The 17,292-nt window shown below is 51.0% G+C and overlaps 1 protein-coding gene across 1 annotated transcript in view; it reads right to left on the bottom strand.

The window, feature by feature from the left end:
- The window catches only part of LCLAT1 (lysocardiolipin acyltransferase 1), a 123,039-nt gene that overhangs the window by 78,223 nt on the left and 27,524 nt on the right, over positions 1-17,292 (bottom strand). The window lies entirely within an intron of this gene.

Below are 17,292 nucleotides of genomic sequence, written 5' to 3'. Positions count from 1 at the left end.
TTTCCAATAGCTGAAGGGATCCTACAGGGAGGCTGGAGAAGTACTTTTCCTCAGGGTGTCTGGAGACAGGACAGGGGGGAATGGTTTGAAGCTGAGGCAGAGCAGGGCTAGACTGGAAGAAGTTCCTCAGTAGGAGGGTGGTGAGACTCTGGAATAGGTTGCCCAGAGTGGCCATGGATGCCTCCGCCCTGGAGCTGTTTAAGGCCAGACTGGATGAGGCCTTGGGCAACCAAGTCCAGTTGAGAGAAATCCCTGCCCATGGCAGGGGGTTGGAGTAGATGATCTCTGAGATCCCTTCTAACCTGAGCCATTCTGTGATTCCATGATCATTTCCTCTGCTTATTACAATCTTCAGCAAGTTATTGTTGTTATCCAACTACACAAAAGAGCTACAGAAGAGACCATTTGTTCCACTGGACTTTCCAGCCATTACCTTTGTCACTGCCAAGGTACTAATGTCAGCAGTTTCTGAAATGGGAAACTTTACTTTTCATCGGATCATAGAAGGGTTTGGGCTGCAAGGGACCTTAAAATCACAGAGTCACAGAATTATTGAGGCCAGAATAGACCTCTGAGATCAGCAAGTCCAGCCTATCACCTAACACCACCACATCAACCAGACCATGGCACTAAGTGCCACATCCAGTCTTCCCTTAAACACCTCCAGGGACCTCATCTAGTTCCAAGCTCCCTGCCACAGGGCAGGGACATCTTCCACAAGCCCAGGTTGCTCAAGGCCTCATCCAGCCTGGCCTTGAACACCTCCAGGGAGGGAGCATCCACAGCCTCCCTGGGCAGCCTGTGCCAGAGTCTCCCCACCCTCACTGGAAAGGATTTCTTCCTAGTCCCCAGTCTCAATCTGCCCTCCTCAAGCTTTAACCCAGTCCCTCTCATCCTCTCACTACAAGCCCTTGTCAAAACTCCTCCCCTTCTTTCTTGCAGGTCTCCTTTTCTACCTCTCCATTTCTTCCTGCAGAAACTCATCTTCCCCACCCAAGGGGCTGCATGCAACCTCCTTCAGAAAGCACTCAAGCCTGCTCAGAGCCACTGGCCCTTGAGTCAGGTGCAATGATGTCCTCCAGACAGACAGCCTGTCCCCAAGCAGCTGCTGGACAGCCCAGCCTAGGACAGATCAGACATCTCAAGCCCCAGCTCTCTCTTCATCACACCAGGGCAGGCAAGCACTGGCTGAAGCCTCCCAACTCAGCCTGCCTCAGACAATCTGTGGCTTTTTGAAGCCTGCTGCACTTCAACTGTCCTTATCAGTTATTTTCCAGCTTATCCCAGCAAACAGCCAACAGCCCTTGGTTCTTAAGGCAGTAGTCTAGACTTGAGATATTTCAGTGTCTGTGCTATCAGTTACACTCCCTGATTACAAATTGAAATGTACAGTGCCCAAAGCTTCCTAATGCATTATGGCAGAACACTCAGCAACCCTCCAAGCATTTGTAACACAGCTACAGGCTTTCACAATTTAGCAGCTACTACCAGCCATGACAAAGCAAATGGGGAAATAGCAATTCTCCAAATTAGGGCCTAAAAATAGACTCTTTTCATCTATTCTGGACTCCAGCAACTGTTTACACAGCCAAAGGTTAAGTAGAAGTCACTTTCCAGTCCCTTCACTGGACTCATTTTTTTCCTTTGACAGGCTATTTTAGAAATGCTGAGAGCTCAGAGAGAAAGCATCTCAGGACCAGAAAAACAGGAAGCTGGTGTGTTTTCTTCTTTCCACTTGAGAATGAGCAGTGGGAAGGTACTGCAGGGAGCTGTGGGTACCGTCAGGCAGGCGACCGATCTCCTGCGCCCCATGCAACGCCCACAGCGAAGCCTTTGCAGCCAAGCAATGCCACACCACTGCTGCTCTCAGCATCAAGCAGAAGAAACACACTCAGGGGCAAAGTAGAAAGACTGGGGTAGAAAGTGGGGTGTGATGGGTTGAGGAAGCAGCCCCTTACTTGTAGAGGGCCACTAGTCACAAGAGAGTGAGAACCTGACAACAGAGGCCTTGAGCAGCCTGGGCTAGGGGAAGGCATCGCTGCCCATGGCAGGGGGCTGGAACTAGATGATCTTGAAGGGCCCTTCCAAAGCCAAACCATTCTATGAATCTATGAGCCTATGAGCAGAGAGGGAAGGGAGTATCTCAAGCCAAGCAAACATCTTCCTTTTAGGAGAGCCAGGTTCAGAGGCTTATCCTGGTATGATTTGAAGCTGGGGATAGTATCAGATGCTGCTCTTTGGAATGAGGTAAGAGATGGGTTAGTAAGGGAGCCTCTTACTTGTAGGGATCCACCAGTCTGGAAGCAGAGTCACAAGGGAGTGAGAACCTGGCAACTGAGGCCTTGAGTAACCTGGGCTAGTGGAAGGTGTCCCTGCCCATGGCAGGGGAGTTGGAACTGGATATCTTTGAAGGTCCCTTCCAACCCACACCATTCTATGCATCTATGAAAGCCACTCTGCTTTTGTGTGGGGGCCAGAGCCGTGGGGAAAGAGTCAACATCATTTCAAGACAGGGAAAGCTGCAAGCAGCCAGGAGGACAGCACCCTCACTGTGGGCTTGTAGCTCCTCCTCTGTTTTGTGGCAGAACTCCAGGCTATTGGGGCACTGTACTTCCCATGCTCTTGTTGCCACAGCAGAAGCAAAACAAGCTCTGTCTCCAGGTAACTGGGAACAGCCACTCTTCAAATGCAGCTTTTGGTTTACATGTCTGTTAGCTTTAACAATTCCTGGCCCCTGGGCCAAACTGCTCCACAGAACAGTGGCAGTTTTGCAAGCCCCATCTTTGGTGGTGCTGGGTTTTGTAATTAGTTCAACATCCTACACAAACAAAGGGTAGCCCAAAGCTGCCACACTTGCCTGCAATCAGAGCTTGGCATGCTGTGCTTCTCACCTCCGTGCTTTGGTTATGGGTACAGCTGGAGTGGCAGACAAAGAACAGCTTGTTGTGATGATCACAGAGTGGTAGGGGTTGGAAGGCACCTCTGGAGATCATCCAGTCCAACACCCCTACCAGAGCAGGAGCACAGAATAACCAAGGCTGGAAGAGACCTCAAAGATCATCAAGTCCAACCTGTAGGTCACACTGCCAAGCATGAGGCATCCACGATTTCCCTGGGTGGGCTGTCCCAGTGTCCCACCACTCCTACAGTAAAGAACTTCCTTTGGGATTGGGAAGATTACCCTTCCCAATCTCCAAGTTCATTCTATCAGATGACTCTATTAGATTCTATTATTTCCCCCCATTACAGAGTCACAGAATGTTAGGGGATGGAAGGGTTCTTGAAAGATCATCCAGTCCAAACCCCCTGCCAGAGCAGGATCACCCAGGGCAGGTCACACAGGAACACAGCCAGGTGGGTTTGGAATGTCTGCAGAGAAGGAGACTCCACAACCTCTCTGGGCAGCCTGCTCCAGGGCTCTGCCACCCTCACTGTGAAGAAGTTTTTCCTTCTGTTCACATGGAACCTCTGCTTCTCCAGCTTGCACGCCTTGCCCCCTGGCCTATCATTGGACATCACTGAGCAGAGCCTGGCTCTGTCCTCCTGATACTCACCCTTCACAGACTTATAAACATCAATGATGATGCAAATGTAGTTATAAACATGAACTGATTCCTAATTATTGCAACTATTTGTGACTATTAATTACTATTTCAGAAGGTTTCGAGCAGCCTGCTGTCTACAGCAAACCTACTTTTCCTTCACAACTTCTTCCAGGGCTTCTAAGTGGGCAAAGGATGGACAAGAAGTTTATCTGGTAAGAAACAAGGAGGCTCTGCAAGTGAAAAAATAAAGTTCTAGAATCAAAAGATAAAGTTCTAGGATCAAAAGATAAAGTTCCAGGGTGAAAAATAAAGCTCTAAAATGAGAACTGAAGTTCTAGAAGACTGATAGTAGTCAGGACTCACCACACTCCTCTTGTCCCCTAAACAGTTCCTGGCTAGTTCAAAGTTCTTGTACAAGAGGTTAATCCATCTTCCAGGTTCAGTGGGGAAAAAGCAAAGGTTTAACCTCCAGTAGGGGATGAAGCCAAACTACCTGACAAACAGAGCCAGCTGCTTGGTAACTAGAGAGGTTTTTAAGCACTTGGTCTCATGCAGTCAGCAAATCAGGTTTTATGACACCACTGGCAGAAAAAAATGAAGAGAGGGATTTTAGTGCCAATAAACCAACAGGGAATTAATGCTGGTCAGTGAGTTTCCATTCAATCAGCAGAGGCCATGAAACTGCTCATTAGGCCTCAAGAAGTGGATGGGGAAACACTAACCACGGGGTTTGGTTCTTCTTTCAGTCACAATTCCTCTTCCAGTCAATTACCAGTGGAAAAGGTAAATGTTATCTTCAATTAAAATCAAGCAGAAACTCCCAGCCAGCCTAAGATGCCTCTTCCCTAGCAGTAAAGCAAAGAGCAGCAGCAGTTCAGTGGCTTCATTTAACTCTGCATTTCTGCACACCTCTGCCCTGGAAATTCCAGCTCCCAGATTCATGTTTGCATTCTGAGATGTGAATTTCCACTTACAGCTTCCACAGCAATTTCTAGCACCTCTCATCTGGGTGAAATGAGCTGGGGCTGCAAGGATGAAGTCAGGGTGGTGAGACAATGGAACAGGTTGCGCAGGGGGGTTGTGGCTGCCCCCTCCCTGGAGGTGTTCAAGGCCAGATGGGATGAGACCTTGAGCAACCTGGGCTGGTGGGAGGTGTCTCTGGCCATGGCAGGGGGGTTTGGACTGGATGATCTTCTGTGACTGACTTAAATCTGCTCTCCTCAAGCTTCAGCCCACCCCCCCCTTGCCCTATCACAACAAGCCCTGGTGAAAACTCCCTTCCTGCCTTTCTTGTAGACCCCTTCCAGGTACTGGAAGTCCTCTGGAAGTCCACAAGAGGTCAAAAAGCTGACCAACTTTGACAACAAAACCAAGTGACAATCATGAAAACCAGCTCAAAAGTTGCCCTCTGTGGCTGGCAGTGCCACAAACCAACCAAGACAGAATTGCTTTTGTTCTTTTCCTCTCTGTCCCAGCGCTCCCCAGTGTTTCACAGCTCTCTTGGTGGGGAGGGTGGCACTTGTGCCTTCAGAAGTACCCATTTCACAACAAAATCCTCAAGTGGCAGCAGAAATCAAGGACCCCAGGCTAAAGAACTCAAAGGCAAAACTCAAGGAGTGTTCAGTGGAGTATTTTTAAACCCCTCCTGCTGGCACTGAATCAAAACAATCACCCCTTGAGGAGAGGGGAAGCTCCTCAAGGTTTTGGCATGGATTGCAACAGATCCTGGATGTGCAGGCTGAAAAAAGTGGTAATTTTCCAAGGTTCATAACCTCTGCTGTGCTCACCCTCTTCAAGAGAAACTCTTCTCAGCCTACTTACAATGCCCCTGGTGCACCTCAGAGAGAGAGACCTTAGAGCTGCATTTCAGTAGCTGAAGGAGACCTACAGGCAGGCTGGGGAGGGACTGCTCAGAAGGGGCTGTGGGGATAGGATCAGGGGCAATGGTCTGAAACTGGAGCAGGGCAGAGTTAAGTTGGACATCAGGAGGAAGTTCTGCACCATGAGAGTGGTGAAACACTGGAACAGGTTGCCCAAGGCTGTGCTTGAGGCCCTGTCCCTGAAGGCATTCAAGATCAGCCTTGATGTGCCCTTGGGCAGTCTGATTTACATACATAGAATACATAGAATACATAGAATAAACCAGGTTGGAAGAGACCTTCAAGATCATCGCGTCCAACCCATCAACCAATCCAACTCCGCCCAAGCAACTAACCCACAGCACCAAGTACCCCGTCAAGTCTTCTCCTAAAAACCTCCAGTGATGGTGACTCCACCACCTCCCCAGGCAGCCCATTCCAATGGGCAATCACTCTCTCTGTATAGAACTTTTTTCTAATATCCAGCCTGAACCTCCCCTGGCGCAGCCTGAGACTGTGTCCTCTTGTTCTGGTACTGCTTGCCTGGGAGAAGAGACCAACATCCGTCTGTCTACAACCTCCCTTCAGGTAGCTGTAGAGAGTAATAAGGTCACCCCTGAGTCTCCTCTTCTCCAGGCTAAGCAACCCCAGCTCCCTCAGCCTCTCCTCGTAGGGCTTATGTTCCAAACCCCTCACCAACTTTGTTGCTCTTCTCTGGACTCGTTCCAGCAAGTCAACCTCCTTCCTAAACTGAGGGGCCCAGAACTGGACACAGTACTCAAGGTGCGGCCTAACCAGTGCAGTGTACAGGGGCAGAATGACCTCCCTGCTCCTGCTGGCCACACTGTTCCTGATGCAGGCCAGGATGCCATTGGCCCTCTTAGCTGCCTGGGCACACTGCAGGCTCATGTTCAGTCTACCGTCGACCAGCACCCCCAGGTCCCTCTCAGCCTGACTGCTCTCCAGCCACTCTGACCCCAGCCTGTAGCTCTGCATGGGGTTGCTGTGGCCAATGTGCAGAACCTGGCACTTGGATGTGTTAAATCTCATGCCGTTGGACTCTGCCCATCTGCCCAGCCTGTCGAGGTCCCTCTGCAGAGCCTCTCTACCCTCCAGCAGATCAACTCCTGCCCCCAGCTTGGTGTCATCAGCAAATTTACTGATGATGGACTCGATGCCCTCGTCCAGATCATCAATAAAGATGTTAAAGAGCAAGGGGCCCAGTACTGATCCCTGGGGCACACCACTGGTGACTGGCTGCCAGCTGGATGTGGCACCATTCACTACCACTCTCTGGGCTCGGCCCTCCAGCCAGTTCCTAACCCATCTCAGTGTGCTCCCATCCAAGCCATGGGCTGACAGCTTGGCCAGGAGTTTGCTATGGGGAACGGTGTCAAAGGCCTTGCTGAGGTCCAGGTAGACTACATCCACAGCCTGCCCCACATCCACCAGGCAGTCACCTGATCATAGAAGGAGATCAGGTTGGTCAGGCAGGACCTGCCCTTCCTAAACCCATGCTGGCTGGGCCTGATCCCTTGGCCATCCTCTAAGTGTTGCGTGATTGCACTCAGGATGACCTGCTCCATAATCTTTCCTGGCACTGAGGTCAGGCTGACAGGCCTGTAATTCCCTGGCTCATCCAACCGGCCCTTCTTGTGGATGGGTACCACGTTGGCCAGCTTCCAGTCAGCTGGGATCTCTCCAGTGAGCCAGGACTGATGAAAAATAATGGAGAGTGGCTTGGCCAGCTCATCTGCCAGCTCTCTCAGCACCCTAGGATGGATCCCATCTGGTCCCATGGACTTGTGGGGGTCCAAGCTGCTGAGGAGAGCTCCTATCACTTGCTCATGGAACACAGGGAAACCATGCAGCTCCCTGGCTCCCTCTGCCAGTTCTGCAGGCCAGCTGTCTGGTAGACGTTCTTTCCAGCTAGTAAAAACTGAGGTAAAGAAGGTGTTAAGTACCTCTGCCTTTTCCTCATCCTGTGTTACAACATTTCCTTCCATGTCAACCAAGGAGTGGAGGTTGTCCCTGCCCTTCCTCTTGCTATTAATATATTTATAGAATATTTATTTGGCCATGTCCCTGCTGGGTGCAGGGAGGTTGGCCAAGATGACTTTTGAGAGTCCCTTCCAACCCAATGTGATCTGTGAATCTGTGAACAGTCTTCAAATGCATTTGTGCACCTCAGCTGCAGATCAGCCAACACCAAATCTGGGTACTTCTAAGCTGGTATACAAAGCAGTGTCACGAACTGCAGCTTGCACCCTGTTCCTCAGCTCTGCAGCTCTCTCTTTCCACCAGCTACAAGGAGGAGCTTCTCTTTTGACAGAACTCCAAAGAGACACCCCCAGGGCTTCAAGTGGATCCAGATCTCCCAAGTGATGTATCACACAGTATCACAGTATCACAGTAACTAAGGTTGGAAGAGACCCCAAGGATCATCAAGTCCAACCTGTTCCAACAGACCTCACAACTAGACCATGGCACCAAGCGCCACGTCCAATCTCCCCTTGAACACCTCCAGGGACGGCGACTCCACCACCTCCCTGGGCAGCACATTCCAATGACGAATGACTCGCTCAGTGAAGAACTTTTTCCTCACCTCGAGTCTAAACCTCCCCTGACACAACTTGAGACTGTGTCCCCTTGTTCTGGTGCTGGTTGCCTGGGAGAAGAGACCAACCCCCTCCTGTCTACAACCACCTTTCAGGTAGTTGTAGAGGGCAATGAGGTCGCCTCTGATCCTTCTCTTCTCCAGGCTAAACAATCCCAGCTCCCTCAGCCTCTCCTCATAGGGCTTGTGCTCAAGGCCTCTCCCCAGCCTTGTTGCCCTTCTCTGGACACGTTCAAGTGTCTCGATGTCTAACAGGGCATCTCGTTTCCCAGTGCAAATCCTTCCTTCAGAGGTGCTGTGCAGAGGGGCAGGCTTTGCCCAGGGAGACAAGCAACTGAGCTGGACCAGCTCTACTTGAGCTCACCAAGTCCCCTTTCTCAGCCGGTGCTCAGTGTCAAGCTGATGCAGAGCCCTCATTTCTGGTTCCAGGCCTACTCAATCTGATGCTATGAAACACTTTTTTTCCCCCCTAACTAAGTTCTCTCAAAGCCAGAAAATGTATTAGCAGTACAGTATAACAAAGCAACTCATGCTTTATGTTTGAGGGAAGGGATGCCATCTAGAAGGGCCTTGGCAGGCCAGTGGCCAACTGCATGAGGGTCAACAAGTCAAAGTACAAGGTCCTGCAGCTGGGTCGGGACAAACCCAGGCACAAATCCAGGCTGGGTGCAAAGTGGGCTGACAGGAGCCCTGAAGAAAAAGACTTGGGGGTGTTGGATAATGAGAAGCTCAACATGAGCTGGCAGTGCCCTCCTGCAGCCCAGCAGGCAGCTGTGTGCTGGGCTGCAGCCAGAGGAGTGTGGCCAGCAGGGCAGGAGAGGGGATTCTGCCCCTGGACTCTGCTCTGCTGAGACCTCACCTCCAATACTGTGTGGAGTTCTGGTGTCCCCAGTGTAAGAAGGACACAGAACTGTTGGAGTGAGTCCAGAGGAGGCCACAAAGATGATCCAAGGGCTGGAGCAGCTCTGCTGTGAGTACAGGCTGAGGGAGCTGGGGGTGTTCGGCCTGGAGACTCCAGGGCAACCTTAGAGCTGCCTTCCAGTACCTGAAGGGATCCCACTGGAAGGCTGGAGAGGGACTTCTCCTAAGGGTGCTTAGAGACAGGATGAGAGGGAATGGTTTGAAGCTGAGGAAGAGCAGGTTTAGACTGGATCTGAGGAAGAAGCTCTGCATTACAAGGGTGGTGAGACTGGAACAGGCTGCCCAGGGAGGTTCTGGATGCCCCCTCCCTGGGGATGTTCAAGGCCAGGCTAGGTAAGGCCTCAAGCAGCTGAGTCTAGTTGAGAGGCACCCCTGCCCAGTGTGGGGAAGTTGGAGTAGATGATCTGAAGACACTTCCAACCTAAGCCACTCTATGATTCTTGTTAGAGGTGAATTGCTTTGGAAGAGAGAAGCCCCCATCTGATTCCTAGCTGATTCCAAAGAGTTTAGATGCTATTGACAAATGAGTAAACAAAATGTTTTGCATGAACACTTGGCAATCCTGCAGCACATCACCAGTGTAAGAAGCTAAATAAAGCAATTCAGTGCTGAAGCAACTGGGGAAGTTATCTGCCAGGGCTTTAGGCAATGCTTCACTGAGCTGCCAGCAGACAAATGGGGGCAAAACCAACAAAAAGTAACATCTGAGACGAAGAGTTTTAGGTTTTCAGCTTTGCAGTATGTAAACCAGCAGCTCACTTCCAACAGAATCTCAGTTTCTAATCGAGTTTGCCAGGGCTGGAAAGGGATTAGGAAGAACAAAAGGACTGAAAGTGGTTCAACAAGTGCTGAATTCCCCATGCCAGAGACCACGGCAACGCTGCAGTAGGAATGAGTTTGAAGTGGGCTGCAAATGCAGTTGGCATTGCAGATTCATTAGCCAGACATGCTGTGGCAGGCAGTTCAAGAGTAAAGCAGCCACGAAATCATTGCAGAAGACTGAAGAGACTTAAGGAAAGAAGCTGCTAGAGCTGTTCAGGGACTAATAGATTCTATGCTGAGCAATGCTGAAGGTAAACCAGAGTGATGGGGGGGAAGAGGGCAGGCAAGAAGGAAAGCTCACAGGAGTCAAAGAGCTTCCTCACACACACCTAGGGCACTGCTGGAGGCCAACTGACTGCTCCCACTTTCTGACTGCACAGAATCACCAAGGTAGGAAGAGACCTCAAAGATCATTGAGTCCAACCTGTCACCACAGACCTCACAACTAGACCATGGCTCCAAGTGCCACGTCCAGTCCCCTCTTGAACACCTCCAGGGATGGGGACTCCACCACCTCCCTGGGCAGCACATTCCAGTGGCCAACAACTCTCTCAGTGAAGAACTTTCTCCTCACATCCAGCCTAAACCTCCCCTGGTGCAGCTTGAGACTGTGTCCTCTTGTTCTGGTGCTGGGTGCCTGGGAGAAGAGACCAACCCCCAGCTGGCTTCAACCTCCCTTCAGGGAGTTGCAGAGAGCAAGAAGGTCTCCCCTGAGCCTCCTCTTCTCCAGGCTAAGCAACCCCAGCTCCCTCAGCCTCTCCTCCCAGGGCTGTGCTCCAGACCCCTCCCCAGCTTTGCTGCCCTTCTGTGGACACATTGGAGCATCTCAATACCCCAGGTGAGGTCTCACAAGAGCTGGGAAGAGAAGCAGAAATCAGCTCCCTCACCCTGCTGGCCACGCTGCTTCTGATGATCTCCTCAAGTGTTTTATCTTGAGCAGAGACTGAAGTCAGAAGAACTGAAGTCATCTGAAGAGTTACCTTCCAAACCAGCTTCCCCCTCTCTTCCCTGCACATCACAGTCCCATGGCTGTGCCTCTGGACCAAGGGCTGGGTTATTTCTGCTTTTTGAATCTTTGAGGGGCAACAAAAACAAAGCAAAAGGAGAAGGGGGGGAGGGAAAAGGCCTGAATTGAAAAGCAAGGAAATGAGCTGCATGCTGCCTCCTACCAGCAAAGCAGCACAGACTTTGGACACATCCTGGATCAAAACTACCTTATGCAGTCCTGCCTCTGCCAAGCCTAGTTCCAGTCTGTCAAAGAAGGGTTTCCTTCATTTGCTTGTGGACATTTCCATAAGTTGGGTCACTGGCATCATTCCTCCCCATTCCCCACCCCATCTCACTCCATGCAGCTGCCTGGAGCCAAACTCTTGATTTCTCAGAAGAAAAGTCCTCTTTCTCTTCCTAGGAAGCAGCAGAGACACACAGAGCTTATTGTCCTGGGGTCCAACTTGCAATCAGAGGAGGGAAAGCTAAAGAGACTCTTAACCTCAGGGACAACTGCTGCACTGCCATAGAGATTTGTCCCAGACTGCTTGTCTGGAGAAGAGAAGGCTTGGGGGAGACCTCAGAGCAGCCTTCCAGTACCTGAAGGGGCCTACAAGAACACTGGGGAGGGACTTTTCACAAGGGCTTGTGGTGATAGGACAACAGGCCATGGCTTTGTGCTAGAAGAGGGGAGATTTAGACTGGAGATCAGGAAGAAATTCTTGGCAGTGAGCTTGGTGAGACACTGGAACAGGTCTGCACCACAAAGTGTCAGTGTGCACCCCCAGCTGAGGAACATGAGGGACAGTGCTGGAACCCAGAGTGGTGATGCTTTCCTCCTCTTACCTCTGCTCATCACTCCTCTCTCTCTGGCACACACCAGCTAACCACCTCACCTGCCTCAAGAGCCACTGTATGAGCAAAGTGACCTGCATGAAGGTGTGATTAATAAATCCTCACTCAATCAGCCATATGGGTGCCAGTTTCATAGAAGCATAGAGTCACAGAACTGGCAGGGCTGGAAGGGACCTCAAGGCTCAGTCCCAACCCCCTGCCATGGGCAGGGACACCTCACACTACAGCAGGTTGCTCACAGCCACATCCAGCCTGGCTGCAAACACCTCCAGGCAGGAGGCTTCCACCACCTCCCTGGGCAGCCTGTGCCAGGCTCTCACCACCCTCCTGGGGAACAACTTCTTCCTCACAGCCAATCTCAATCTCCCCACTTCCAGTTTTGCTCCATCCCCCCTAGTCCTATCCCTCCCTGACAGCCTCAAAAGTCCCTCTCCAGCTCTCTTGGAGCCCCCTGCAGACACTGGAAGGTCACAAGAAGGTCTCCTTGGAGCCTTCTCCAGACTGCACAACCCCAACTCTCTGAGTTTGTCCTCATAGGAGAGGTGCTCCAATGAGGCCACTGTATGATCAAAGTGATCTGCATGAAGGTGTGATTGATAAATCTACAACCATTCAGACATCTGGGTGTCAGTTTGCCTTGCCTCACTCCTCAGGGATCCCTAAAGAGCCTCCTGCAAAGCCCTCCTCTGAGATCAGAGCCCTTCAAATGCCAACTCCTGTGCAGGCAATGCTCTGCCGAGTTCCTCTTCTGAGAAAAGGGAGGGAAGGAACAAGGTACAGGCTGCCCTGGAGGAGCTGCTTTACTCATGACAGGATTTTCCTACACATAGCATGCACATTTTGCTCTACACCCACACAGCCTGGAGTTCTGAACAGACTTTCAGCAACTAATGAACTGGAGTCCTTTCAAGCTGTTTCAGACAACAGTGAGAAGGATTAGAAGTGATGATGAACATGGCTTCTTGTCTCTTCACATACAAGTGACTAAACACAGGCAGAGTCCAAACAAACCTCAGGGATGAAGAAAACCTACAGAATGAATCACAGAAGCATTCAGGTGGGAAAAGAGCCTCAGCATCACCAAGTCCAACCCAGAGCCCTATTCTGCAAGGTTCACCCCTAAACCAGAGCCCCAAGCTCCACATCCAAACCACCTTCAAACACAGCCAGGCTTGGGAACTCCACCACTCCCCTGGGCAGCACATTCCAGTCCCTGACCACTCTTGATGGGAAAATGTTTCCTGATGTCCAGTCTAAACCTCCCCAGTCCCAGCTTGAGGCCATTCCCTCTTGTTCTGTCACTAACTGCCTGTGAGAAGAGACCAGCAGCAGCCTCTCCACAAGCTCCTTCCAGGTAGCTGTAGACAGCAATGAGGTCTCCGTCAATAAAGAGCTGCTGCAAGAGAGCTCTCCCTTCAGTTAGCTTTCCCTTTGTTCCTGCTGACTACACAAACCATAATGTACAAGCAAGAACAAATACACAAAACAACATTCACAGAATGGTAGAAGTTGGAAGGGACCTCTGGAGATCAAGCTCAACCCCCCCTGCCAAGGCTGGGTCACACAGGAGCACATCCAGGTGGGTTTTGAACATCTCCAGGGATGGAGACTCCATCACCTCTCTGAGCAGCCTGCCCCAGGGCTCCAGCAGCCTTAAATTAAAGGAGTTCCTTCTCATGTTTAGATGCAGCTCCTGATGTTCCACTGTGTGCCTGTTCCCCTTGTCCTGTCACTGGGCATCACTGACAGAAAGCCTGGCCCCATGCCCCTGGCACCTACCCTGTAAGCACTGAGGAGCTCCCCACCATAGACTTCTTTTCTTCCCCCAGACTCAAAAGCCTCAGTTCTCTCAGTCTGCTTTGGAAACACTCTGTGAGATCCAAACTGCAGCTTGCTTTCCATTGGCTTCTCCTCCTCAAAGTTTCAAGCCAGAAGACACCATCAGATCACTTAGCCAAATGTGTGTGTGGAAAGCTCTCCAGTTCAGCTCAACAACCTGCCAAAAGGTTGCCCTCCTTGAAAATCATACAACAGCACATGGTATCTGCCATCCCCCACTGCTGTGCTACTCACCCACACTTCCATTTCATGTGAGTTTGTTTCTAGAATCACAGAGTGGTCTGGGTTGGAAGGGGCCTCCAAAGCTCATCCAGTCCAACCCCCCCTGCAGTCAGCAGGAGCATCCTCCACTAGAGCAGGCTACTCAGAGCCCTGTCCAGCCTGACCTTGAACATCTCCAGGGATGGAGCCTCAGCTACCTCTTTAGGCAACCTGCTCCAGTGTTTCCATGAAGCTAACTGCAGGCTAAACAGGAAGCCTCAGTCTTCACTGAAATGAACTGGACAGGGAGGCCAGCAGATCCAGATAGGGGGTTCTGCCACTCGACTCTGGGGAGACCCCATCTGGAGCCCCCAAAACAAAGGCATGGACTTGCTGGAGGGGTTCCAGAGAAGGCCACAAAGATGATCAGAGGGCTGGAGCACTGTTCCTACAAAGGCAGGCTGAAAGCACAGGGGCTGTGCAGCCTGGAGAAGAGAAGGCTCCAGGGAGACCTTAGAGCAGCCTCCCAGCACCTGAAGAGGCCTAAAGGAAAGCTGGGCAGGGACTGTTTAGAAGGGCCTGTGGTCACAGGGTGAGGGGCAATGGCTGTAAGCTGGAGCAGGGCAGCTATAGACTGGATACTAGGAGGAAGCTCTTCACAATTAGAATGGGAAATAGTGGAGGAGGTTGCCCAGAGAGGTGGTGGAGGCCTCACCCCTGGAGGCATTCAAGATCAAATTTGATGAGGCCCTGAGCAACCTGATCCAGTACAGGATGTCCCTTGCTGACCACAGCAAGGGTGGTCAGGGTGACCTTCCAGGGTGGCTTTCAACCTGCTGCATTCTGTGCCTCTGTGAATAATGAATTTATGAACAGCTGAGTAAAGCACATCACAGGCTGCTGGGTTTGATCTGCCAACCACCACTGGGGTTGATCTGATTATAGTTTCCATATCATGATTATGGCCAGGGTTATGGCAGGGAAGGCCTATCAAAGACAGCCATGTGGGGAGGACAGACTTCTTTGTGGTGAGGCTGCTGGAGCCCTGGAGCAGGCTGCCCACAGAGGTTGTGGAGTCTCCTTCTCAGGAGACATTCAAAACCTACCTGGATGCATTCCTGTGTGGCCTGTTCTAGGTGATCCTGTTCTGGCAGGGGTGGACTGGATGACCTTTTGAGATCCCTTCCAACCACTACCACTCTGTGATTCTGTGATAAATAGTTACAGAAAAAGTAGTTTTGTGTTCACAGACGAAGACACTACCAATGCAGAGCTGGAGACTGAACTAACCTCTGCAGCTGCTTTCACTCCTGGTGCACTTAAGCTCTGCTCTCCAACAAATGAATCATTCAGAATGCAACTCACTTCTTGGATTTCACTAGAGCTCACACGGTGTGGTAAAGGATAACAGTTTAATCTGAAGCCTGAGGGGGTGGGGAGAGGATGGGAAAAGAGGACAAGCACTGATTCAGGGCAAGGACAGCTTGGTGACTGGGTCATGCAAGCCTTTATGGAGTAAGGTATTCCAAGAAAGGCTGCCAAGATCCTCAAGGGTTTACAATGCTTCAGATGATTTGAATTGCTGCACTAAACTTGAGCTGCACTAGAACAAGGTACTCCTGGGGATATGGCTACAAAAGAAGCCAGCCCTGTCTTACAGGTGCTAGAACTCTGACAGGCTTGGCTTTGGTCCCCCTCCCTGAGCAGAGAAGAGAGGAGGAGGGAGAAGGAGAGAGGAGAGAAGAAGAGGGGAGAAGGGGAAGGAGAGGGAGAGGAGAGCTGTAAGCACATCCAAGTGTTTGGTCAGACTTGCTGTATTCACAACAAACACTTGATGGATTCCACAGAACTCACTTTATGAGTGGCAATAACTATAGGCTGGTGAAGGCCTTTGGCTTACTATCAACCTTTTCTCTCCCTCATGCTGGACAGTTATCTCTGTTTCTCCAATAAAAGGGAGTTTTCAAGGCAGCAAAGAGCTGCCCTTACCACTGCAGAAGATTACAGGTGACACTCTAAACTGGGACTGTTTAGTCTGGAGATGAGAAGGCTGAGAGGAGATGCTATTAACATCCATAAGTATCTGAGGGGTGGCTGTGATGAGGAAGGGGACAGGCTCTTTTCAGTGGCACCCAGTAATGGGACAAGGAATACTGGCTATAAGCTGGAACACAGCAGGTTCCTCCTCAACACAGTGAGAAACTTCTTCACTGTGAGGGTGCCAGAGCCCTGGAGCAGGCTGCCCAGAGAGGTGGTGGAGTCTCCTTCTCTGGAGGCTTTCAGCCAGCCTGGATGTGTTCCTGTGTGGCCTGCTCTAGGTGCTTTGGCAGTGTGGTTGGAGCCAATGGTCTCTGGAGGTCCCTTCCAACCCCTACCATTCCAACTCCATGGCTCCAGGGGATGAGTTTGAGAGATGCCTCTATCCAGCAGGAGCTGTACATCACCATGAAGTGAACACTGCAAGCCAGAAGCAAAGACACTACAACAAAACTCCCTTACTGAGCTTCTGTCAATACAAGACCTCTGCAACCATCAGCACACCCCTGCTAAAGTAACACATCCCACTTCCCACCATCTCTTCCCTCACACCATACACACCTGATGGAACATCTGTTCTCTTTGCAGGTGCATTCCGTGCTTCCCTTCCTAGCCCATGGGCTAAAAGCAGTTGGGGGGGGAAGGAGCATTTTGTCCCTGTGGAGTCCAGGCGGCAGTATCTAAGGACTCAGAAGGTGCAGAATCACTTCAACACTGATCATACACCTTTGCAAAAACCCACAGCATGCTGGCCTGGGACAAAAAGAAAGCTCCCCCCTTGACTCAGGAAAATAAAAGAAGCTATGGACTTAAATAGGAATTGAGAAGGAACTGAGTCATGGGGAAATTCCACATGAAAAGGAAAGCCAGGAGCAATTCCATACAGTTTTCCATGCCCAATCATCATCCTCCACCCTCCATTCTTTCTTTCCCAGAGGCTGGATGGAAGAGGATAGGCCTCAAAATATCTCTATTTATCCTGCTATCAGAGGGAGCACAAAGCAGAGCACAGCCCACAGAGTGCTCTGATGCCCTGAAGATCTCTCTGCTGCATCCTCTTCTTCATGGAAGTCAGAAGAAAGAGTAATAAAGTGTTCTGCATCAAGAACTGGCAACTCTGAGCTTCCCTAGACCATGAATCAGCCTGCCAAGCCCCCTCCAAACACATTAAACAGCCATTGCAGCTCTCAGACATGCTGTCAGGACAGAAATGGTTCCTTTCTCCTCCGACGTCAAAGGGGCAGGTGGAAAAACCCCAGGCACGTTCTTCTCGTGGCTGTGCTCTCAATCAGCTGGAGAGCAGCCTGCTCAAACCCCTGCGTTGTCAGCTGGATTTATGGCTGACTTCCTTCCCTGACACTCTGAGCCAGCACTGGAGCAACTGGAAACTTGGGACTGGGCAGAGGCAAAACCGCAACACATCAGCGAACGCTTTTACCTGGGGACAGGCGGTCCAAGGAGGTCGTGGAGTAGCCCCTGGAGCCATGCATGGCCTGACTGCACACATCCTGGAGGAACTGGCTGGAGGTGGTGCTCCTGGAGCAGGAGGGTTAGGCCTGATGGCCTCCAGAGGTTCCCCCCAACCTTAGGCACCCAGTATGATTCTGTT

Source organism: Dryobates pubescens, chromosome 2 (assembly GCF_014839835.1).
Source record: "Dryobates pubescens isolate bDryPub1 chromosome 2, bDryPub1.pri, whole genome shotgun sequence".
NCBI classification, from domain to species: Eukaryota; Metazoa; Chordata; class Aves; order Piciformes; family Picidae; genus Dryobates; species Dryobates pubescens.
This window is presented reverse-complemented; position numbering and strand designations above follow the sequence as displayed.